We start from the raw sequence: 25,407 nt of genomic DNA on the forward strand, positions 1-25,407 counted from the left end.
GCCTTGCGCAGCCGACAGCAGATGCAGAACGCTTTGGAGGAGAGGAGCGGCAGGCCGGAAGCGTCCAGGAGAAGTGTTTTATTTTATATTTAGGCTGATGGACACTGGGGGCAGGTGAGGGCACTGGGGGCTGATGGAGAGGCTGCTGGGGGCTGATGAGAGGCACTGGGGACAGATGAGAGGCACTGGGGGCAGATGAGAGGCACTGGGGCAGATTAGAGGCACTGGGGGCTGATGGAGGGGCTGCTGAGGACTGATGAGAGGCTGCTGGGGGCAGATGAGAGGCACTGGGGGCTGATGGAGGGGCTGCTGGGGGCTGATGAGAGGCACTGGGGGCAGATGAGAGGCACTGGGGGCTGATGAGAGGCACTGGGGGCTGATGGAGAGGCTGCTGGGGGATGATGAGAGGCATGGGGCTCTTATCTGAGGTCTGATTGGGGGTCATTCATATTGGGGTCTGAGCTGAGGTCTGATTGGGGGTCTGATCTGAGGTCTTGTTAACATTGGGGATCTTATTGGGGCTGTTAGCTGAGGTCTGATTAACATTGGGGGTCTGATTGGTGGTCTGACCCGAGGTATAATGAAAAAAATAATAATCTTATTGTCCCCCTCTAAAACCTAGGTGCATCTTATGTGCCGATGCGTCTTATAGGGCAAAAAATACGGTACTTGCTTGCTCCTCCTCCCGATCTCCCCTGCCCCTTTGTGTAGGCCGCACGCCGTGACGTCACACAGAGTCACTGCACCGCTAGGGTGATCCCCGGTCTCCTTCCTGAACTGTAGAGTGGTGCCCACTTCCAGCCCTGAGCCCAGCTGCCCAGAGCACTGATCCTGAGCCTGCTGGAGTTTTCAGAACTCTAAGTATTTACAGTAATTCACTGTAAGCTATATTATATATATTACTTGTTTTATATGAGTAAGGGTGCTGTGTGGTTGGAGAAGGGGAGGGACGGAGAAGGGAGAGGGAGGGGTGTCTTTGTCTTGCTTCATAAGATCAATATCCATTATAAAACAAGGAAAAGGTGGGCGTGGATGGTGAGCTGATTCGGTGGTGCAATAGGCCACTTCACTGGATTTGCCCCCCAGGACTAAGGCTGCCAGCCCTCCCCTGAATGTAATTGTATCCTTGTTCAGTCTCTCTGAATGGTCTTGATTTTGATGTTTTGAGAAGAATGTGTTCACATACTTAGAAAATCTGTATTTTATTTTTGCTGTACAATATGAAGTTCATATGTTTATGCTGGCACTGTAAAATCTACAGCTTAATTTCAAATGTGTTCAAAAGAACATTAAATAAGGGGTCGTATATATAATAGATGTCTTAAGATCTGTAGAACAGACATGTATGGAGAACTGTTTCATAGATGGAAAGTCTGTATGGTAGCAATTAGCTTGTTCCTCTATATCTTAAACAATTGCAAATCCTAGAGTTATCTGCTTATGAAGGAACTTTTACAATTTGCTCTTTGCATTTTCACTTTAGTCTCCCAGTGATCTATGCCAAATAACCACATGGATATAAGTAAGTAATGCGCCACACTTTCCTTGCATGTCAGGACATTGGAAAGTCAAGCAGCCAAGTTTTGCAATTCTGACCTGTGCCTGGAAATGATAATGTCAAAGCATTAGCGTGTAATAATTATTACAGAATGTGTTGAGCTATCTCTTCTAGCTTTGGATAGTTTCTGGCTTATCAACATTCTCATGCAAAATTATATATATTCAGTTCTTATTCTTTATTTACAGAAATACAACTAGTGTAATAAATATCCAACCTAAAGTGTCCAGGCAGCAAACCTCTTGCCAAAATGGTAAAGAAAGTTAATTAGGCAGAATAACATTAATTTCTATATGAAATCAAATATCCTTCTAAAGCCATGTGTAATATAAAACTGGCTTATTTACCATATCCAATCATTCTCAGCGGTAGTGCAAACTGTGATTTTTGAGGGCCTTTTTATTTTTAAATTTGCTTAATGCTGTATCCTTCAGGCCAGGGCCGGACTGGCCATAGGGCAGACCGGGCATTTGCCCGGTGGGCCGGGCCGTCTGGTGGGCCGGGCCGCCAGCTGTTTTTTTATTTTTTTTATTAATGTGGCAGGCAGCAGCCGTGCAGGAGTGGAGATGAGCGCTTCCCAGTCGCGTAACTATCAGGGAAGAAGCTGCTTCGGGCCCGAGAGCAGTCACTGTACTTCGTCACCCCGGGCCCCTGTCAGAGCAGCTGACTTCTCCTGCTGCACCACTTTCACTCTGTCACTGACCTCCTGACATCAGTGACATTGCTCCGCCTCTTATGATGGACAGTGGTCACCAGCAACAGGACGGCCCGATGTGGGCGGAGCTATAATAGCCCCACCCCTTTTCTGCCCGCAAAGCGATTCCTGCAGCCCCTGAACCTTTCCTGCCCACCATGCTGAACATCAGTTGGATTGTCACAACTGCACCAGTGATGTGAGTAGCAGGGGAACTGGGGTTATATTCAGCTTTCCCAGACTGTGCACATGTGACCTGCAGTACAGTAGGAAAGCTGGGTGAATTATATCATGAAATGTCATCCAGCTTCCCTGCTATCCTGCATGGCACAAGTGCAGAGGCATTAGTGTATGGGGGAGAGGTACAGCAGGAAAGCTGGGTGTCTATATATGTGTATTGTATATGTGTGCGTCCATGTATGTGGTGACTGTGTGTATGAGTGCGTCTATGTATATGGTGAGCGCATGTATGACTGCGTCCATGTATGTGGAGAGTGCGTGTATGACTGCGTCCATTTATGTGGAGAGTGCGTGTATGACTGCGTCCATGTATGTGGAGAGTGCGTGTATGAACGCGTCCATGTATGTGGAGAGTGCGTGCATGACTGCTTCCATTTATGTGGAAAGTGCGTGTATGACTGCGTCCATTTATGTGGAGAGTGCGTGTATGACTGCGTCCATTTATGTGGAGAGTGCGTGTATGACTGCGTCCATTTATGTGGAGAGTGCGTGTATGACTGCGTCCATGTATGTGGAGAGTGCGTGTATGACTGCGTCCATTTATGTGGAAAGTGTGTGTATGACTGCGTCCATGTATGTGGAGAGTGCGTCCATGTATGTGGAGAGTGCGTGTATGACTGCGTCCATGTATGTGGAGAGTGCGTGTCTGACTGCGTCCATGTATGTGGAGAGTGCGTCCATGTATGTGGAGAGTGCGTGTATGACTGCGTCCATGTATGTGGAGAGTGCGTCCATGTATGTGGAGAGTGCGTGTATGACTGCGTCCATGTATGTGGAGAGTGCGTGTATGACTACGTCCATGAATGTGGAGAGTGCGTGTATGACTGCGTCCATGTATGTGGAGAGTGCGTGTATGACTGCGTCCATGTATGTGGAGAGTTCGTGTATGACTGCGTCCATGTGGAGAGTGCGTGTATGACTGCGTCCATGTGGAGAGTGCGTGTATGACTGCGTCCATGTATCTGGAGAGTGCGTGTATGACTGCGTCCATGTATCTGGAGAGTGCGTGTATGACTGCGTCCATGTATGTGGAGAGTGCGTGTATGACTGCGTCCATGTATCTGGAGAGTGCGTGTATGACTGTGTCCATGTATCTGGAGAGTGCGTGTATGACTGCGTCCATGTATGTAGAGAGTGCGTGTATGACTGCGTCCATGTATGTGGAGAGTGCGTGTATGACTGCGTCCATGTATCTGGAGAGTGCGTGTATGACTGCGTCCATGTATCTGGAGAGTGCGTGTATGACTGCGTCCATGTATGTAGAGAGTGTGTGTATGACTGCGTCCATGTATGTAGAGAGTGCGTGTATGACTGCACTATGGGGGCATCTACTGGGGGCCCTATATACTGGCATGCATTATAGGTGGGCACTATGGAGAAGTGGGGGACAAGAGCACTATGAGGGCATTATATAGGGGCATTTAATACTGGCACCCATTTTGATGCCAATTTGGGGAAGGGAGGAAAGGAGCATTATGGGGGTATCTATGTGGGGCAGTCTATAGGGGCATTTTATAGTGCCACATTATGGAGGGCACTATGGAGACGGGGAAGGAGCACTATGGGGGCATCTTCTAGGGGGACTATATAGGAGTATTTTATACTGGCACAAATTATAAGGTCACTATGAGCACCTAAGCTCAACTGGGGGCACTAAGTGTTTTTTGTAGTGGCAGTACGGGTCATTGGAACACATGAGGGCACTCTGGGGACATTGGTTCTACAGGGGGCACTAAGAGGAGGTATTTCTTTTTTACTGCCACACAACGGGGCATTTTTTGTGCTGGTGCACATTATAAGGGGGGGGGGGTTCTACTGTCACACATTATAAAGATAATTATTACTATCGGGGCATTATGGTGGGCTTTATTACAACTGGGGGACTATGGGAGCATTATTACTTGTGGGACACAATTACTGTTGGGGGCACTGTAGGAGCACTATTACTACTAAATGCACTCTAGCAAAGAAATAATTACTATTGTTGGGACTTTGGGAGCACCATTACTGTGGGGGCACCCTGGCACAGCATCAGCTTAGCACAGTTCTTTTTGCAGTATAGTTTTGGGGAGTACAGCTTCTCAGTATTGGGGGAGCATGATGGGATGTTAATTGGAGGATGATGGAAAAGTAGGAAACTAAGATGTCTGTCAAACTCTGCAGAGACGTGAGATGGCTGAAAGAAATTATCACGGTGGTCTGGTCTGAATGGAGAAGAGGAAGAAAGAGAACATCTACATCAGAGGAGAAGTCACTGGATATAAGAGGTATGGGGCGCTGTATGAGGCTACTTTCACATCTGCGTTAGTGATCCTGGCAGGCTGTTCCAGCTGAGAATTCACTGGATCCGGCACTGCTGGATGCAGACAGAATGCCCGCCAGCCCCATTAACTATAATGGGGTACGGCAGAGATCCGGCCACAATCTGGGAAAAATGCAAAGAATCAGCGGGACATAAACCGCTGCATGCTGTGCTTTGTGTCCAGTCGATTCCTTGCATTTTCTGGACCCCCAAAGAAGCTTGTGTGTTGACTGAAGCCTTCCTATCTTACTGGTGGCTGGCCTTGCCTCTCAATTTGGCTTTCGGTTTTGGCTCCGCCCCTAGACTGCAAGGGGGTGGGGCCTGTTGGGGGTCATGTGATTGGGCTGCTCAGTCAAAAATGCCCGGGCCTATTTTTTGTCCCAGTCCGGCCCTGCTTCAGGCTTATTGCTTTAAATCAATAGGGTAAGCAACAAAAATGCAAATGCATGTAAAAGCTACGTGTGCAGCTTTAATGTTTTAGCAAGTATCTGTCGTGTGCAGTTTTAATGTTTTAGCAAGGGAATCTGTCACCTGCTTTTAGCATTTTAATCTGTCACCATCGCTATGTTCACTAAAGTACCTTATTTGCAGCAGTCTTCTTTTTACTTGATTTCATTTTGTCCTTTTGATATAAAAGCGCTTTTTATGATATGCTAATGAGGGTCCAAGGTGCCCAGAGGGGCGTTTTTTCCCCTCTCCTGTGCCCAGTGACGCCCCCCTGCAGTGCCCAAAAACGCCTCCTGATTCTGAAATAACCTCCCACAGCCCGGCAAACGGTTCCGCCCCCCCAGTGATGTAACCTGAGCGCTGTTGCCCTGAGGAGGTTGATGATCGCGCAGGCCGCAGGCGGTACTGTGCCTGCGCAAGTTTTCTGGCCACCGACAGCAAGAAGGACGGGGCATTTCTAGAAGGTAGACTATGACATGGGGAGGGGGCGGAACCGTTTGCCGGGCTGTGGGAGGTTATTTCAGGATCAGGAGGCGTTCTTGGGCACTGCAGGGGGGCGTCACTGGGCACCGGAGAGGGAAAAAAACGCCCCTCTGGGCACCTTGGACCCTCATTAGCATATCACAAAAAGTGCTTTTATATCAAAAGGACAAAACGAAATCAAGTAAAAAGAAGACTGCTGGAAATAAGGTACTTTAGTGAACATAGCGATGGTGACAGCTTAAAATGCTAAAAGTAGGTGACAGATTCCCTTTAAAGTGGTTTTCCGAGAGTACAATATTTATGACCTATCCTCAGGATAGGTCATCAATATCATATTGGTGGTGGTTTGAAGAGGCTATGGTGCTCCACTGAGTGTTGCAGCTTCCTCAGAGCATACCAGGCACAGCGCCTTACACTGAATGGCAACTGCACTTGGTATTGCAGACCAGGCCCATTCACTTGAATGGAGCTTAGCTGCAAATAGGCCATGTGAACAATGAATGGGAAATCATAGGTCTAGAAAGTGGGTGCAGGACTTACAGGAGCCTGTTCAAAAAACTGATCAACCAGGGTGCCAGGAGTCAGACCCCCACCAATCAGATATTGATACCTATCCTAAGGATAAGTCATCGATATTCTACTCACAGAATAACCCTTTAAAGAGTCTATATGGTGTTAAATCTTCCAGAAACAGATCCACTTATGTTCATTGGCTGCTTGCAGGGGCACCCCATCCATGAAGCAAGTTCAGCCTCTTGTCTCAGGTGGAGCCACCTACTGGTAAGGTGGGGGGCGCCATCGGAGCTATGGAGTTTGCAGGAACTTAGACTTTTCACTGATGTGAAGAACCAGCCCAGGATGCTGTACACAGCCACAGAGGAGCAGCAGGCCCTAGGCTGGCTCTGTAGTCATGTGCATGCAAAATTGTGTTGGTCGAGCTGGAGTTGGGAAGAAGTATAGCACATAATGGACTTCACATGACTTCCCTCAACCTGCTGTCTGCTACTCTTCTGGCTCTAGCACCTCAGGATTGGGTCCATATCTTAGGGCAGTGGTGCCCAACCATTTGTCGTCTGAGGGACGCACTAGACTTGGTATAAATTTTGCGGGCCAGAACCAGGTAGCTTTGCCAGAAAGAAATGCAAACACTGTGAGGGGCATGTGTGAGCATTACTACTGTGAAAAGGCACATATCTGGCCATTATTACTGTGAGGGGGCACGTGTGAGCATTACTGCTGTGAAGAGGGCACATATCTGGCCATTATTACAGTGAGGGGCACGTGTGAGCATTACTTTTGTGAAGAGGGCACATATCTGGCCATTATTACTACGAGGGGGCATGTGATGTATATATGTGTATGATGTATGTAGTGCAGTATGTGATGGTCACACCCTGCTCTACATACCGTACATTACACACATCGATACATTACACTCTGCGCTGTCACCTTCTTTTGCAGGTCCATCTTGATGTCTGGGCTGTAGGCTTCAGCTCCTCAGCTGCCATGCTTCTCGGGGTCCTTGCGCAGCACGCCCAACACTCTTTGCCTTAGCCACCCCCGGGAGCCGGCCCCTCCTTCTTCCAGCTCCCGCCGGCTTCCCCTACTGCAGGGCGCTGTATCAGTCCGGAGCCCGCCCAATCTGACCAATAGCAAACTCCTTGCTCTCCGGAGCTTTGCTATTGGTTATTGCAGGCACAGGCAGCATCGCTGCGCTGCCTGTACTGTTCACAGCGCACACTGCGCTGATAAAAAGCAGGGAAAAGTCTAAGGCCTCCTGTCACTGCGGGGGCCGCATGACACAGCTTCGCTAGCCCTGACTCCTGTCAGTATGAATATTCATACACCGGAAACCTAGGCCCTAGTAATCCTGAAAAGCCCTATAATTAGTGACAGGGTCTGAGACTACTGATCCTTCGTAGATAAACGAACCAGCGTCTCCCTGAAGCCTAGTAAACAACAAGCAAATGGGAGCAACAAAATACCAAGAGAAGTACACTTATCTTCAATAGAAAATGGGTGAGCAGGAACTCAGATGTGGACTACACACCAGCTCTTCCAACTCCAGGCAGAGAATATCAACCACATGGTATGAAGTATGAGTCCAGACTAAATAGAGGAGCAGTAATGACCACAAGCTACACCTGAGACAAGAGGTGTGGTCATTACAAACAACAACACTGCAACATGTGAAAACAGAAAGGCCGTCAGATAACCTAACGTGCAGCCAGTCTCTCAGATCTTCTAACCTCTGTCACTGGAGGGACCGTGACACCCAATCATCCAGTTGAATCATTGGGGAATCCCTTCTCCAAGCTTTTTGCCCAGGGGAGTGTAATTTAATAAATTGTGCCTTAAGTAAACCTTTATAACATTGAGAAATCTTAACCCTCTGGGTCGGATTTACTATAAAATCATGCAGAAAGTGCAGAACGTAACAGAAAATAACGATAAGTTAGAAATATTTTCTCTGTGTGCTAACTCCAAAAAGGAAAAAATATAACAATTTCCGACCACCTGTGCAAGATAGCAAACATTATTCTTTTGCCAGTACTGATCTCCAGCGAGTTCATCTAGGGCCTGTAAATGATAATTATGCCATGGGGCGTACAGCAAAGAGATCCTTTTATCTCCAGCCAATCTCTGATAGTACTCCATGACCTAACAAGTAGCTTCACAGCGACTTTGTAATCCTGTTGTGGATTAATTAGGTGACCAGATTCCAATAAAGGAAAAATATTGTCATATGGTAACCTCTTCACCAAAGTTCTACAAAGTGGACTTTTCTCCCATTCATGGTACAACGTTAACTGTGATGCCATAAAGTAGCCTTTAAAATAGGGAAGATTTAGTCCTTCCTGTTCCATCGGCTTGTAAAAATGCTCCAATTTAAGCCTTACTCGCTTTCTCTCCCGGAGAAAATCATTCATGATTCTCTCAATCAGTTTAAAAAACTTATCTTCAATCCATACTGGGGAGTTCCTGAGGATATACAATAATTTGGGCAAAATCACCATCTTCACCAAAGATATTCTATCGGCTCTAGATAAAGGAAGTCTGAGCCAAATCTTTATTTTAGATCTCAATTTGGTTATTAATGGGACCAAATTCAACTGTAGGAAATCTTGAATCTTAGCAGAAATAGTCATACACAGATATTCAAATGAATCAAAGATCCGCAAATTACTAAACAACTCCTCACTAAAGGGTTGTAATCTATACAGGGGCATAAGAATAGTTTTAGACCAATTGATATCAAAACCCGAGACCTCACCGAAGGAATTAACAACTCTAATAACCCTCAGAAGTGTGGAATTAGTATGTTGTATATAAAATAAGACATCATCAGCATATAGGAAGATACGATCTTCTATGCCCAATGTCCCAAAACCTTCAATCATAGGGTCTTGCCTAACTCTAGCAGCAAGGGGCTCGATATAAATATCAAATAGTAATGGGGATAGTGGACATCCTTGACGAGTACCCCTCCCCAAAGAAATAAACCTGGTAAGCATCTTATTAATACTCAGCCTCGCCCTAGAGGATTTATACAGAAGCTTGACCATATTTATAAACTTACTTCCAAATCCTATCTTCTCCAAGACCTTCCAGAGGAATCTCCACTCCACCCTGTCAAAGGCCTTAGAAGCATCCAAAGACAGGATGGAGTGAGAAACCCCTCAGAGGACTGAACATTGGTAAAAAGGAAGTGCAAATTATGAGTACCCTTGTTAGGAATAAACCCATTTTATACAGGGTGTATAATAGATGAAATAACCTTGGACAATCTAGTAGTAAGAATCCTTGAGAGAAGCTTCACATCAGTGTTTAATAAAGAAATCGGCCTATATGAGCCTATATCTTTACACTGCCCTGTACTTAGCCTCTCTATCTGCCTTGCTCATGTAACCTGTACAAAAGGTGAATGCGTGTAAGGCCTGTACATATAACATGTATGTGTGTATAATGTATGTATATGTAATACCAATGTATATGTGACGGCCTGTATATGTAATATCTATGTAATGCCTGTAAAATATATATCCAACGCCTTAATACATGCTGTCTATGTGTGTGTGTAATGGCTTTATTTATTGTATATGTACTGTATGTGTAACTCCTATATATAAACTTTATATCTACAGTGCTGTGAAAAAATATTTTCCCCCTTACAGATTTCTTTTGTTTTTGCACATTTTTTGCTGTTAAATGTTTCAGATTATCAATTTTTTTTATATCAGACAAAGATAACCTGAGTAAATACAAAAATGGTTTATTTTTTAAATTATGACAAGTAAGCTTGAACTTAAAGGTGTTGTCTCACTTCAGTAAGTAGCATTTATTATGGAGAGAAAGTTAATACAAGGCACTTCCTAATGTACTCCTATTATCCAAATTGCTTATTTTGCTGGCTGGATTCATTTTTCCATCACATTATACACTGCTGATGTCCATGGTTACGACCACCCTGCAAACCATCAGTGGTGGTCGTGCTTGCACAATATAGAAAAAAGCGTCAGCCTCTCTTGTAGCCGGGACGGTGGGAGCACACATAGGCTAGTGATTTTTCCTATATTGTGCAAGCACGACCACTGCTGCTGGATTACAGGGTGGTCGTAACCATAGAAACGAGCAGTGTATAATGTGATGGAAAAAATTAATCCAGACAGCACAGAAAGCAATATGGACAATCACAATACATTAGTGTATTAACTTTGTCTACATCATAAATTCCACTTAATGAAGTGAGACAACCTGTGACGAATATTGCACAGCGGCCCCGCCTGACATCAACTACGTCGACCTCACGAGATACGGTTTAGCCACTGGTTTCCAAGACGTGACGTTACACCCTTCCTGGGAGTACGTAAGGTCACCTTGATACAGTTTACACAGACGCCTCCTGTCCACGCGGGCACAGAGAGGCAGGGGGGTGAGAGATGGTGGTCCACGCGGCCTCCGGCATAACTCCACACTCGCTCACAACCCTGACAAGCTGAGAGAGCCTTTTCACTGCCCCAGTGAAACAGAGCTTTTTTAGCCTGGTAGACTGCCACCAGTTCCTCGTTTAATATAAGCCCCGTCTGCTAACGGGATTATATAGGGTGAGAAACCAACCCGTAGTAGCGTATAACTATGCCGAAACACAGATGTGGGAATTCGTGGACTGAGATACAAGAACAGCACAAGATTAAATTATATATTTAATTACCTTAAAAGCGCACTAGACAATACATGATACACACAGAGAATATATACAGTGGTCGGATGTGCAAATACAGGTGGTATGATACAACAGAATTAGACAGAGTAAGGGTCAGTTACCAGATGGATGAGTGGTCCTTTGGGTTATGATGAGATCTGGGTTGCTGTAATGCTTGGCTGTAGTCACATGGGGGCAATGATGTCAGCAGTTTGTCCACGGTCCCTCCAAACACATTACTCGATGTGACCCCCTTCAGAGAAAAGACCCTGGCCTCTGGTCTGCATGGGCCTTTTCACCTGTAGTTGGTCACGCCCCTCCCTCCCTCTGGGAGGAGTCCACCCTCCCTTCTTGTCCTGGTAGCCAAAAACCCACAACATCCATTATAGCCGATAGCTCCAGTCCGGAAGGTCACAGGGTGATGGTTCTGGGACCAATGGGTCTGCCTGGATTCCGGCTACAGGTGGAGACCAAACATGGCGCTGTTATTAGGTTCCTGCTGGGAGATCTCTGTATCTCTCCTTCCCGGCACCCGACCCCAAACTACGACCTAATTATTTAAAAACTACTTTTTATTTGTTCATGTTCTATTTGTCTGATATTCAAAGTTAGTTGATAATCTGAAAAATTTAAGTGTGACAAATCTGCAAAAACAAAAGAAATCTGTAAGGGGGCAAATACTTATTCACTGAACCGAATGTGTAATGCTTTTATATACCATGCATTTGGAAAGTCTTAAGATACTTTCACTTTTTTTTTACATTTTGTTATGTTGCAGCTCTGTGCCAAAATAAACAGTTCACATTTTCCCCATGATTCTGCACTCAGTACCCAATAATAACAAAGTGAAAACAGAATGTTAGAAATCTTTGCTAATGTATCAAAAAAATAAAAATTAATCTTGCTTTGACATAAGTATTCAGACCCTTTACTCAGTACTTAGTTGAAGCACCTTTGGCAGCAATTACAGCCTCCAGTCTTCTTGGGTATGATCCCACATGGTTTGCACATCTAGATTCGGGGAATTTTTGCCATTCTTCTCTCTAGATCCTCTCAAGTTTTGTCAGGATGGATGGGTACCATCGATAGGGACCATTTTCAGAGACATTCCATTCCATTTCAAGTCAGGGCTATGGCTGGGCAACTGAAAGGCATTAACAGAGTTGTCCCTAAGCTACTCCTGGGTTGTCTTGGCTGTGTCTGATGTCCAGAGCACCCTGGATCAGGTTTTGATTAAGAATATCTCTGTGGGGGTCTTCCGATTCCGGCGCTGACATGTGAGGACGCTAGGCACAAGAGCTCCGTAGCAGTTGAGACATAAACATAATCACATTGCCTGTGTGCCGTGGGGAACCGAACGAATTCGATATCTCAATTACCGACAACAACGTATGGATCGGTTTCTGACCACCATGGGCAAGAAAACAAGAGGCAGAGCGACTTCTCCCTCGCGGCCTGAGGAACAGGCTGCTTCAATGATGGCGCCTAACATGCATGAGGCGGCGTTCTCTGCTGAGCCGCCGGGAAGTGCAAGTGTTACACAACAAATTGACTATAAGGAGCTGGCGGTGGAGGTAGCCACACAATTAGCCCCGGATTTGCGGGAAACTTTAGCATCTTCGATCGCCAACGTCATGCAACAGTTGCAGTCCAGCAGCACGAGACCCGACTGGATGACGCAGAAGGTCGCTTACAAGTATTAGAGGACACCACGGAATCGATTCTTCTAAAGCTCCAAACAGCCTTAGCCGACAACAAGCGCCTGTGGGAAAAGCTGGAGGATTTAGAAAATAGATCCCGGCGCAACAACTTACGGTTAGTGGGTCTCCAGGAATCCATACCCCAGGGGGACTTGCTTAATATTTGTGAGCTGGAATTGCCTCAGGCCCTGGGGATAGCGAGATGCTGCAAAGTGGAGCGCGCTCACAGAGTGGGTCCTCCCCGCCCGGCTATTGATAATCAGCTGAACAGACCGAGACAAGTAGTCATGCGATATCTAGACTACACGGATAAGGAGGCAATCTTCAAGGCTTTTAAAGCCCGCAAAGAACCCGTTACATTAAGGGGAATGAAAATTCTTATGTTCGGGGACTATTCCGTGGAGGTCACGAAGAAGCGCAAGGCCTTCTCCCCCTTAAGCACTCAGCTTCATCGCGGGGGAGTCAAATTCGCCCTACTATATCCGGCCACCTTGAAAGTTTTTAAACTTGATGGTTCCAGCAAGACGTATACCTCACCTGAGAAAGCCACGGCTGACTTGGACGGGAAAATAGGTCCTATAACGCGTGGCCAACGGAACTTATTTAAAAGTGCGCAATAAGATCCATCTTCAGACGCGGACCAGCAGGACGGCCCGCGTCTTAAAAAGAATCGCTGAAGATCCTGGCAGGTTCAACATGAGATTCTCAGGAGGTGCTGACGAACTGTAAAGGGAGGGACTCCTGCAGTGATTATAAATGGACACTCTCTTTATTAGGGGGAGTCTGGAATTAATGTTGCTGGGTAAGAAAGACGAGGTGGGACAGATCATATTGTTCCAAATGTCTTTGCCTTATTGTTTTATATCTTTCTCAATTATTTCTGCGGTTGGGGAGCATTTGCAGCAGTTCTATGCCTGACGCCACATGTGGAAAAAAGTGAAGTCTGTAAGAGCTGTGGAGGAAGCACTAGTCAGATCTATAGTGCACTTCGCTTTGGGTATGTTATTGTTCAGTATGGTTTACTGTTATAATATGGGGTGTTGGTGGGAGGGTAAGGGGTCTCACAGTGGGGCTTATGTTAGTCACATGCAAATAACTGCCTCAGAAGGGTGTTTCTATCCTTTTTACAGCTATGAAAATTGTGTCGTGGAACGTTAAAGGGTTGCGCTCCCCGCAAAAGCGCAATATGATTTTAAAACGCTTAAAACATTTAAGGGCTGATATTGCCATGTTACAAGAGACCCACTTGCTAGAAAGTGACTTTCACGGCATGGAGAAGTCCTGGGTGGGGAAGGTAGTGGGCTCTCAGGCAGTACAACACAAGGCAGGGGTACTGTTCCTATTGCATAAAAATTTAGCCTATGACATTCTTGGGGTTGAATCAGATGATTCGGAGCGCTGGTGTACCTTACACCTAAGTACAAAGTCGGGAGAGATTAAACTGCACAACATATATGGCCCCAATAGTGATAATAAACGCTTCTTCGCTGATCTGGCGACCAGACTGAATAGGGACCCGTGTCCAAACAACTAGTTGGAGGTGATCTGAATATGGTAGTCAGTACGATGGAGGATAGGAGACGAGCAAGTAACCGTTCGGATCTTCCTCATACACATGACAAAGTGCTTGAGCCCTTCTTGAGGGATACAGCCATGACAGATATATGGAGGCTCGCCAACCCAGACGATAGGGACTTCACTTTTTATTCACCTCCACATGATTCCTGGTCCAGGATCGATTACTTTCTAGTCTCAGATTCTCTGAGACCGAGAATAATGGATCCGAAAATCCACGACATGGTGATCTCGGATCATAGTCCGATTTCTGTGGTGCTTTCGGAGATTCAGCCAAAGGGTCAGGATATCATCTGGAGGTTTCCCTCTTACTTGTATAATGATGGAAACTTTAGTGATGTTCTTCGAGGGTGGTACTTGGAGATTAGGGGAGACAACATGTCCAGCGTTGAAACTCCGTCTTTATTCTGGGATACAGCTAAGGCCGTCCTTAGGGGTAGGATAATAGCTTATGTAAGGGGCTTGAAGAAAAAAAATTCGGACCAACTCCAGGAACTTAGTTTTTCCCTGCGAAATGCATACACAGCCTATCATGCTAACATGACTTCACAGAATAAGGAGGCTTGGCATCTGGCTAAAAGGGAATACGAGCTGTGGTACGAGAGAAAAATGAAATGTATTATGTCCAATTTAGAGAACAAGTATTTTAGGGGAGGGAATAAGTCTGGGAAAATGTTGGCCAACCTCATCAAAAACTTTAGGCGGCAACCCCACATCCTGAAAATAGCTGACACTGGGGGTGTCATACACAATAAACCTGAAGAAATAGTTTCCATCCTAGGAGATTACTATAGGGACTTGTACAGGGATCCGGGACCCAAGGCCCCATTGTCGTCCTTTCTCTCCAAGTGTGTAAAGCTGCCTACTCTTACAACAACTCAGCTCGACGCACTGAACTCCCCAATATCTGAAGTTGAAGTGCTTGCAGCCATTAAAGGTTTACATTTACATAAGGCCCCGGGTCCTGATGGATACACAGGGGAATTCTTTAAGATGCTAGGGGACGATCTAAAAAGCCCATTAGCGGCGGTGTTCAATGGTATACTGACGGGTTCTCCATTGTCATCGACTGATAACTTAGCATATATTAAGTTAATCCCCAAGCCAGGGAAGGATGCCTTATGCCCTTCTTCGTATCGCCCAATATTTTTAATCAAGGCATTTGATAACGTCAGGTGGGATTGGTTGGATGAGATTTTGGGTAGAATGGGTTTCAGTGGTCCAGTCCGAACTTTTATTTCAGCACTTTATACATCTCCTAAGGCGAGGATAGCAATTCCAGGTTTTTTATCATCTTCTTTCCCACTGTGTAGGGGAACACGTAAGGGATGCCCGCTCTCCCCGTTATTGTTCAATCTAACATTAGAACCGCTGGCTCGCATGCTGGAAGGGGGAGACGTCTTTAGAGGAATAAAAGTAGGTCTGAAAGAAATATATACATCTCTTTTTGCAGATGATATATTACTGTTCATGGCCGACCCTTCGGAAGATCTGGAGAAAGTGCTACGACTCCTAGATTCTTTTGGGCCAGTCTCAGGCTTCAAAATAAATCGAGATAAATGCGTTCTGATGCCGTTAACGTCACTGAAGATTAGAGAAGTGCTTCCCAAATCGTGTGAGGGTATTAGGGTTAGTGATTCCCAGATCACATATTTAGGAATTAAGATAGGAAAGTCTCCTTCATCCCTTTACAATCTAAACTACCTCCCCTTGTTTAAAACAATTAAAAGCAACCTCGATAGGTGGCAGAGTCTCCCGTTATCCCTGTCAGGCAGGAGTCATCTATTGAAAATGGTATGTTTTCCCAAACTACTATACCCCTTACAGACGATTCCGATACTTTTAAAGCACTCTGACGTCCGTGACCTCCAATCAGTGTTTATTAAATTCCTGTGGTCAGGAAGGAAGCCCCGCATCGCCTTAGCAAAATTTATGATGCCAAGAGATTTGGGTGGTCTGAATGTACCAAATGTCAGACTTTATAATTTGGCATGTCTTCTTAGACACGGTTTAGATTGGATACATGGGACTGGCCACTTCTCCAACTTTGATTTGGAGACACAGTTGTCCCACCCTTGGCCACTAATAAATCTACTCCACACAAGGAGGCAGGCTCTACCACCGCACCTGAAACACTCGCTTATAATCCGCGATACGGTGGTAGTTTGGAAGGAGGCGCGCAAGTTAGCTAAGAAACCATTTTTAGCTTCCAGGGTAATGAATCTCTGGCAGCCCCGGAATTCCCACAGGGGGTTTCAAATAAGATGTTTCAGGTATGGAGGACAAAGGGTATAAAAACTTTGCTTGACCTTCTTCATACAACGGAAAAAAGATACCTTAACTTTCCAGAAATGTGTCAAAAATATAATCTGGATAAATGTCACATGCTTCCCTTCCAGCAAGTGTATCTTTTCTGTAGGGAAAGGTTGAGAGATGTTACGGGCGAATGTGTAGGGAATTCTTTAATTTTCTCTCTGGGAGCTGATAGTTCTAGGCTTTCCATATCACACATTTATAGAGTGTTACGTGAATCAGGTAATAAAGCCTCGGCACAAATTCTCTTAAAAAAATGGGAGAGGAAACTAAATATAACAATAATGCCTGAAAAAATCCTGCAGGGGTGGCTTTGGGTGTGTAAAGCGATACCCTGTGGAGTGTGGCGAGAGTCACATCTTCGGTTAATTCACTCGGCCATCTATGCTTTCACTTTTGTCCTGGTTGTTCAAAACATCTTCCATTTAAGAATTATGGAGGCCACTGTGCTCTTTGTAACTTTCAGTGCAACAGAACAATTTTTGTACCGTTCTACAGATCTGTACATACAATCCTGTGTCTGAGCTATATAGGCAGTTCATTCTTACTCATTGGCTTGGTTTTTGCTCTAATATGCATTGTCAGCTGTGAGACCTTATATGGATAGAGGTGTGTCTTTCCAAATCATGTCCAGTCTTTAATCAAGGTGTAGAAACATCTCAAAGATGATTAATCAAAATTGGAGTCCCCCAGAGCTAAATTTCGGAAGCCCCCAGAGCAAAATTTACTTATGTCTAGGTGAAATTTTAGTCATTTTTTTAATACATTTGCAAACATTTCTAAAATTCTGTTTTCACTTTGTCATTATGGGGTACTGAGTGCAGATTGATGGGGGAAAACTTTAAAAATTCTCATTATATATCTCACCCACGATGCTCAGATTAGTGAGGTAAAATAATCAAGGAAAGCTGTGTTGTTTCAAGAAAGGGTAGTTTGCTGAGGAATTTTTGCTTAAAGTATTTCATGGGTTTTTATGGAATGCTGTTAGAGGTTATTGGTAGAGGGACCTGCCATTCCCTCCCTTCCAGTACCGCACTTTCCCCTAGCCTAAAATGAACCCAGGCATAGCTGGTAGACTCATTGCTGTGGGGATAAAGACAGGGCTGAGAGCCTCATTCAGAGTCATTGCCTGGAAGTGGTGGCTATGTAAAGCCTGATACACCTGTGTTTGGATTTGAAGTATATAGATGAGGTAACCTAATGTTACCAGGTAAGGTGATTTATTTTGTGTGACGCACATGTGGATACATAAAAGTGACTAATGAACTTAAATGCCACTGTCTTGTGTTGGATGGAAAATAAAAGTTCTTTGGGCTTTTAAACCCCGAAATTTGTGAGCCTGTCATTGCCAACCCCATCACAAGCACACAGACCCCAATATATAGGTATAGATTTACTGTATGATGTAGAGCATAATTTTTTACAGTTTAGGCTATGAAAACACTAACATTCTTTTTCTGTTGTTCTGATCCATTAAGGGATCAGAAAAAAATGAAAAAAAACAAAAACAAAAAACTGAGTTGTAACAAATTTCAAATGAATGACCTGATGGACTTATGTCTTTTTTCAATAGTATTAACTGTGTAACTATGTAACTTTCCATCATAAACCTGCAAGCAATATGTGCATACCCAGGTCACAGAAACGCACACAACCATATAATAAGCAAAATAAATCTTTATTGGAAATACTCAATAAAACACATATGATGGAGTCTACAAAATTCCATGGGATAAAACATACATAAGAGAGGGACTACTGGGAAAAGGGGAGGGCTAGTAGTTAATAGTATACATGGGAGATGCAGCAAATACCATAAGTATAGTTTACACCAAAGTATATACATGGTAATCACTCTAATATTACTTTAAAAAATGGGGAAAATACAAGAAAGGTTTCTACATAATGGCCACTAGCCAAGTAAAGTGCATAACAATAGTGCCAAGGAAAACTATAGAAACCATACAGCTCCTCACTGGATCATGAAAGCATTATCACAGCCACATCACCCATCCCAGTGTCCCTCACTTACCCTACGCGTTTTGCCTGATGGCTTCGCCAGGGAAAGTGTGGAGCAGTGGAATGGTTGTCATATTTATATCAGGTGCATTATACTAAATTACAGACACCTTTGTGGCGTCTGTATCTTGTAAGTATACGACATGCCTCCCAGCACATGACCGCAATTCACAGTGGTCATTCGTGCAGCTAGTTTGTAATGCCTTACCACGTTATGTTCGGTAAGGTGGGTACTAACATCACATGGATACATACCATGCCTCCCAGCACATGACCGCTCATCAGAGCGGTTATTGGTACAAAGTATTTTACCCCTTATTGCATCATACTAGAGGAAGCGCTGCCAGCCTCAAACATGGCCACCGCGTCTTTCTCACGCATGCGCCATGGACATTGCGGTCACCTGACCTAGTCATGTGATAGATGTAGGTCATATACCGCAATAATGACAAAGAAATGTGGTATACAGGTGGTATACAGCGAAGTTGGTAATGTACTTACTATAAAAAAGGGGGAAGAAGTTTAAAGAGGACCTTTCATCGGTCCAAACATTGTGAACTAAGTGTCATGATCTGTACAGCGCGCCCAGGGATCTCACTGCACTGGCCAATCGCAACACAGAGCTCACAGCCTGGGAGTTTTTTTTTCTCCCAGGCTGTGAGCTCTGCACTGCGATTGGCCAGCGCTACAGCCTGGGAGAAGGAGACGCCCAGGAGAACAAGGGCAGTCTCCGCCCAGTATAACCAAGTGACCGAACATACCGGAGGGCATAGCAGGAGAACGAAGCGGCGCCCAGAGATAATAGTAAGTGCAGTAAGATCCCTGGGCGCCGCTGTACAGATCATGATACTTAGTTCACAATGTTTGGACCGATGAAAGGTTCTCTTTAAATCCGAAAGGGTTTAAGGCATGTTATATAACGTCACAGGCTCACATGTAGTCAAAGTGTTATGACATTAAATATGCAAAAAGAACGGACACCACATTGGTGATGTCACCAATCTCTGAACTATAGTGGTGGGGGACCCCTTGGAGACCAACACATGCTAACTTTTCACCTCAGACAGCAGAATGAATAGGCGCACCCCTGGCTGTGTGGTATTTGTTAGTGGTGGGGGGCACTATTTAACTTTTCACCTCAGGCAGCAGAATGCATAGGTACACCCCTGGCTGTGTGGTATTGAAACTCAGCCCCATTCCTTTAAGTGGAGTCACAAGCAGTACCGTACATATCATGTGGACAAATATTTGAGGTCTTTTTTCTTAATCTCATACACTCCTTTACATTTTTATAGAGTGAAAGTACAACATAAGCTTTAACACACAGGCAACTTGGTAAGCGATGTACAAACGATATCAACATCAGATATTTAACTTTTTTACATTTTTAAATTAAAGGTTCCTGTAACCCAAAAGTTGTCTAAGTAATAATACTTTAGGAAAAATATCTTTCTTTTCAAAATCTTTTTATTGATTTCAGAAATAAACAATAAACAAAGAAATATAAACGATTAAATATAAACATACAAGTTGTATGAGAAAGGGACAAAGGCAAGTTTACAAAAAAAAAGGCAAATACAAAGTGCGGGCGAAAAGGTCTGGAATAGATCCAGACACTTCCTTATATAAAGCCAAAACAAAAAACCTGAAGAAACAAGGCTCGTACTAGGTCAGTGCTGAGGTAGTCTCAGAAATGGATGCTCTGCGACAGTTCCATCGTCCGTACAATCACCTATCAGCAACTTGTGAGTCAGTAATCAACTTAGGTGAGCAGTAACTTAACCTAGTAGTAAGGTAAAACAGTACAATGAATAAGATGGGAATCTGACGGGGGACAGGGAGAGAACACAAGGGGTAGGGAGGAAGGGAAGGTAAAGGAAGGAGGTGATGAATATCAGGTATAGCTCCCAGTATACAAAAGGTAGGCCAGTGCTACTGTCAAACTTAAGTGGGAAAATCCGACTACTCTTATTTGTGAAAATAGAGTAATGTAAAGTAAAGGGGGGTTGGAAAGAGGGGTTAGAAAGAGTCAGTAGTGTCAGGGGGTTAAGGTTCGGATGCACAGGTAACATTCGTATTTCTCCATTCTCTCCAACAAGACCAGATAGCGGTGTATTTGTGGTGAGATCTTTGTTCCCAGTGAGACAATTCCTCTAATCTGGACAGAGAATCTAATTTCCCCATCCAGTTTGTGATAAACGGAGACAGTTCATATTTCGAGTTAGAGGCAATTAGTAATCTCGATGCTGCCAGTAACTGTCTTAGTAAGCTTTTCTGTGTGAAGGAAATATTTTTTGGTAATAGGTTTAATAGGGCTATTTTGGGGCACCGAGTTATATTGGGAGACTTGATTTTAAGAAAAGTGTTAATAAGTACAAATAATTGTTTCCAGAAGCCTATGATTTTAGGACAGGACCACCAAATATGTAAGACGGTACCTTTGTCTCTTTGGCATCTCCAACAGAGATCCGATGCGGAACCATACATTTTGCTTAACCTGGCTGGAGTCAGGTACCATCTAGATATTACTTTGTAAGTGTTCTCCTGTATGGTTACACACTTGGAAGTTAGTTATGGTGAGGTTAGAATGGCGTCCATGTCTGTTGTGGAAAATTTGATCTCAAGATCTCTTTCCCATTCTCTCGAAAAGTACAGCGAGGTAGGGGGCAACCAGCGTGGCAAAATTCTTGCTTATAGTAGACATTAATTTGATAGGTTTATTGGATTGTGACAAAAGGTTGTCAAACCACGTGAGTTGTTTGGGCCCCCTATCGTAATAGAGGATAGATCTCAGTGAGGAGCGAATATATGTATATTGGAGGTCATTTAGTGTTGCTAGTTGGAACTTATCTCTAATTGCCGAGGTGTTTAATATCGCTCTATCCGAGTCCAATAACTCTGATGGGGGGCCTGTGAGTTACAAAGCTGGGGTGGTAAGGAGAGAAAACCAGCCTTGGCTGCAACAAGGCAGTCTCCAATAGTTAGCAGAGGTGATGGGTATTTGGAGCATGAGTCTCTTATTTCTGGGAGTTTCCAGATCGAGTAAGTGGCTAAAAGAAGAGTATTGTCTCTAGGGGGTTGAATAGAACTAGAACGGTCAGAGAAGGGGGTGTTCTGCTAGGCTTTCTTCTAAGACAATCCAGTGTTTATGTGCAGGTTTCCTAACCCAGTCTACTATCCGACTGAGATGAACAGCTTTGTAATATCGTTCTAGTGATGGGAGCCCGATACCGCCTTTGTGTGCAGGGAGTGAAAGGATTTTTAGTGAGAGTCTAGGTTTTGTGGAGCCCAAAACATAGGAGGCACAGATTTTGCAGAAGGAGGTGAAAAAACTACAAGGGAGTTTAATCGGGAGCAATCGGGAGCACTTGAAGCAGGTAGGTTATTTTAGGCACTATTAAAGAATTAAATATATTCCTCCGACCCAGCCATGATAAAAAGGTGGGTGCCCAAGAGTTTAGTGTCTCCGGTATAGTTTTTAGCAGAGGGCCATAGTTCATTTCATATAACTTGCAATAATCAGAGGGGATGTTAATCCCTAAGAATTTCAGCGAGGTAGAGGTCCATTCAAAGGGGGAGCCGTCTCAAATGGTCTGTACTACTTTGGGTGGCAAGTTAATACCTAGTGCTTGGGATTTTGAAATGTTAATTTTAAAGTTGGAGACATAACCAAAATCTCAAAATAAGTCGAAGACAGCTGGGAAAGCTTGTGTGGGATTTGTTATCATCAGGAGTAAATCATCTGCATATGCAGCTTGTTTAAATTCCATATCATTGCATTTTAAACATCTAATCACGTCAGAATGCCTTATAAATTGTAAGAGGGGTTCTACTGTTAGAATAAAGAGGATTGGGGATAAAGGACATCCCTGTGTGGTTCCATTATTAATATTCACTGCTGGTGAAAGGGTGTCATTCCCTTTGATGTATGCGCTCGGATTCTCGTACATCGTAAAGATTGCTCTTATGAAAGGGGTAGGAAAACCCAAACGAGCTATGGTGCATTTGATGAAGGGCCAGGCCACTCTATCAAAGGCCTTTTTCGGCATCTGTGCCTAACAAGACCATAGAGCTGTTTGTTCTCTTCACCAGAGCAATGGAATTTAATATCTTATAAGTGTTATCTTTGCCCTCCCTACCTGGTACGAATCCAGCATGATCTGGGTGTATAAGATCTTTAAGTAGTAGTTTTATTCTTGCTGAAATGATACGGGCATATATTTTAAAGTCTATATTGAGCAGGGAGATAGGCCTGTAACTTGAGCATAACGTTGGGTCTTTCTGAGGTTTGTGGATAAGGGTAATATGAGCGTTTAGAGTTTGGTGTGAGAAAGAGACTTCAGACAAAGCCGCATTAAAGATTTTGAGCATGACTGGTGATAGAGTGTCTTTGAAGGTGGTGTAATACAGGACTGGAAGGCCGTCTGGACCTGGGGACTTTCCTTTGGCTATTTGTGACAGGGTAGAGGAGATTTCTGCCATGGTGATAGATCGGGTGAGCTTAAGAGCTTGTTCATTGGTTAAAGTAGGAAGATTAACCTCCTGTAAGAATTCTAGCATCCTTGCTAATTTGTTGGCTGTGACGCTTTCTGGGTCTGAAGCATTAATATTATAGAGGTCAGAGTAAAAATTCCTAAATGCCTCTGCAATAATTTTGTCATTTTTAACCAAGGTGGGTCCGGGTAGGTTATTGGCTGAAATCCTTTGTTTGTCTTTACGGTGACGTAGAGTGGCCAGCATGAATTTTGTGGGTTTGTTCCCGTGTGCTAAGAATTTTTGCCTTAGAGATAGATAAAGTTTAGCTGATTGGGCTTTTAGAATATTCTGGAGATCATTTCTAGCTGTCAGGAGTTCTTCCAGTCTTTTACTATTTAAAGATCTTTTGTGCGCCCTTTCTAATTTTGCGATCTAATCATATAGGAGTGCAATTGTCTTCCTTCTCTCCTTATTTAGATGAGCAGCTAATGAGATAAACTCTCCTCTTATTACTGATTTATGGGCTTCCCAGCTTGTGTGAGGGGAGATGTCATCGGATGCGTTTATGGAGAAAAGTTCCTCTAGTTTGCTTTTGATCTTTTCCTTTAGTGTCTCGTTTAATCTCCAAGAAATGGTCCTGGGGTGGAGTTGGGTTGTTTGCAGGACAAAAAGATTGGGGCATGATCTATTTGGGCCTCAGTGCAGAGGTGCACCTGATCTGATTATATAAAGATGTAGTCAATTCTATGGTATGAATTGTGGGGTGGGGAGAAGTGTGTGAAATCCGCAGACGTGGGGTTTAGGGAACGCCAAACATCGATGAGTGCGCTTTTGTGTAATAACTTTTTAATGCTAACCAGAGTTGATTTTGGCACATTTGATCTGCCTGAGGATGTGTCAAGTTTGGGGTTGAGGGAAATGTTGAAGTCACCAGCTAGGTTCAGTGTGCCTTCCCTGAATTCTTCTAGATGCTCCCAAAATATGTTTAACCAATGTTTTTGTGCTGAGTTCAGGGCATATATATTCGCAAAGGTATATAGGTGTTTATTAATTCTCCCCTTCACAAGGATGTACCTGCCGTCCATATCCGATTTTGAGTCTATTAAATCGAAGTCAGTGTTCTTGTGGAATCCTACACTGACCCCCAATATGTTAGAATGTGAGGAAGAGCTATGAAACCACAGGTTGTAGAAGGATTGGGATAAGTTGGGGATCTTGTCATGTTTGTAGTGTGTTTCTTGGATAAATATGACATTCACATTCTCCCTGTGTAATTGTTTTAAGATTTGACACCGTTTGGCAGGGGTTTTGAAACCTCTCACATTATATGAGGCTATCCGTGTCTCAGCCATCTATGGGTGTAATGAGAAGAAGGTGTGTTGCGTATATACCCGTTTGCAAATAGGAAGTGCTAGTCGCCTCTCAGGTTGATTGGAGCAGAAGGAACTGGAAGTTCTTTGGAGACGGGAAGGGAGGAGGGGGGAGGGAAGGGCTGGAACACAAAGTACACGATTAAAACAAATGAACACATCATAATATCTAAACCTAAACCTCTTAACCTAAAAACTATAGGAGGTGTATGTTGTCCTAACGTGGACCATGGTTTGTGTAACCATCTGAAATTTATCAAAATAGAGTAACACGTTATAAATACTAGGTGCTGCATAAAATATAGAACTGTAAAGGGGCATTGAATATTTTACATGAACAAGATTAAGCTAAGAACAGTCGATAGCTATATGTACTAATTGAAATATGGTACAGGTAAGAACTAACTTTGGACCTGGCGAGTTCCCCAGCCCCAATAGATAGTAAGGTTTGACTGTCCAAAGACAGAAGGGCAAAATGTGCCTGGGGAAACAGGGGGACACACCGGTCAACTAGAGCTTGGAAAGTCCAGACCCACTCGTTTGCGTGTCGGTTAGTATGAGACTGTACAAAGTCCCAATCAGCAACAGTTCGGTCCCCTTCCATGTTGGTGCGGCATGGGGTCATTTTCCCTTGATTCTATTTACTCCTTTGAGACGTACTCAATGTGACTGTCTCCCACGAGGCAGGTGGAGAGATCTCCACAGGTATGCTAACATTGTTGGTGTTAGACCAGTCCGAAATATCCACATCAGTAATTCCCATAGCAGAGAGTACATCAGGCAGGTCATTTGGTGTTCTAATAATGAATTTTTTATCACCCCAGGAAATCAACAGTCCAAAGGGGATGCGCTTATGTCTCAAATGGTCTGTCAGAGGTTTTAGGGCCCGCCTTTTGTTCAAGGTAGCTGGAGCCAGATCTTGGAATAATAGGATAGAGGATCCTTCATATACAACTGGTGCGCCTTCTGTGGATTTTCTCATTACTTGTTCTTTTTGAGTAAAGTTAAGGAGTTTGCAGATGACGTC

Source organism: Bufo bufo, chromosome 1 (genome assembly GCF_905171765.1).
Source record: "Bufo bufo chromosome 1, aBufBuf1.1, whole genome shotgun sequence".
NCBI lineage: Eukaryota > Metazoa > Chordata > Amphibia > Anura > Bufonidae > Bufo > Bufo bufo.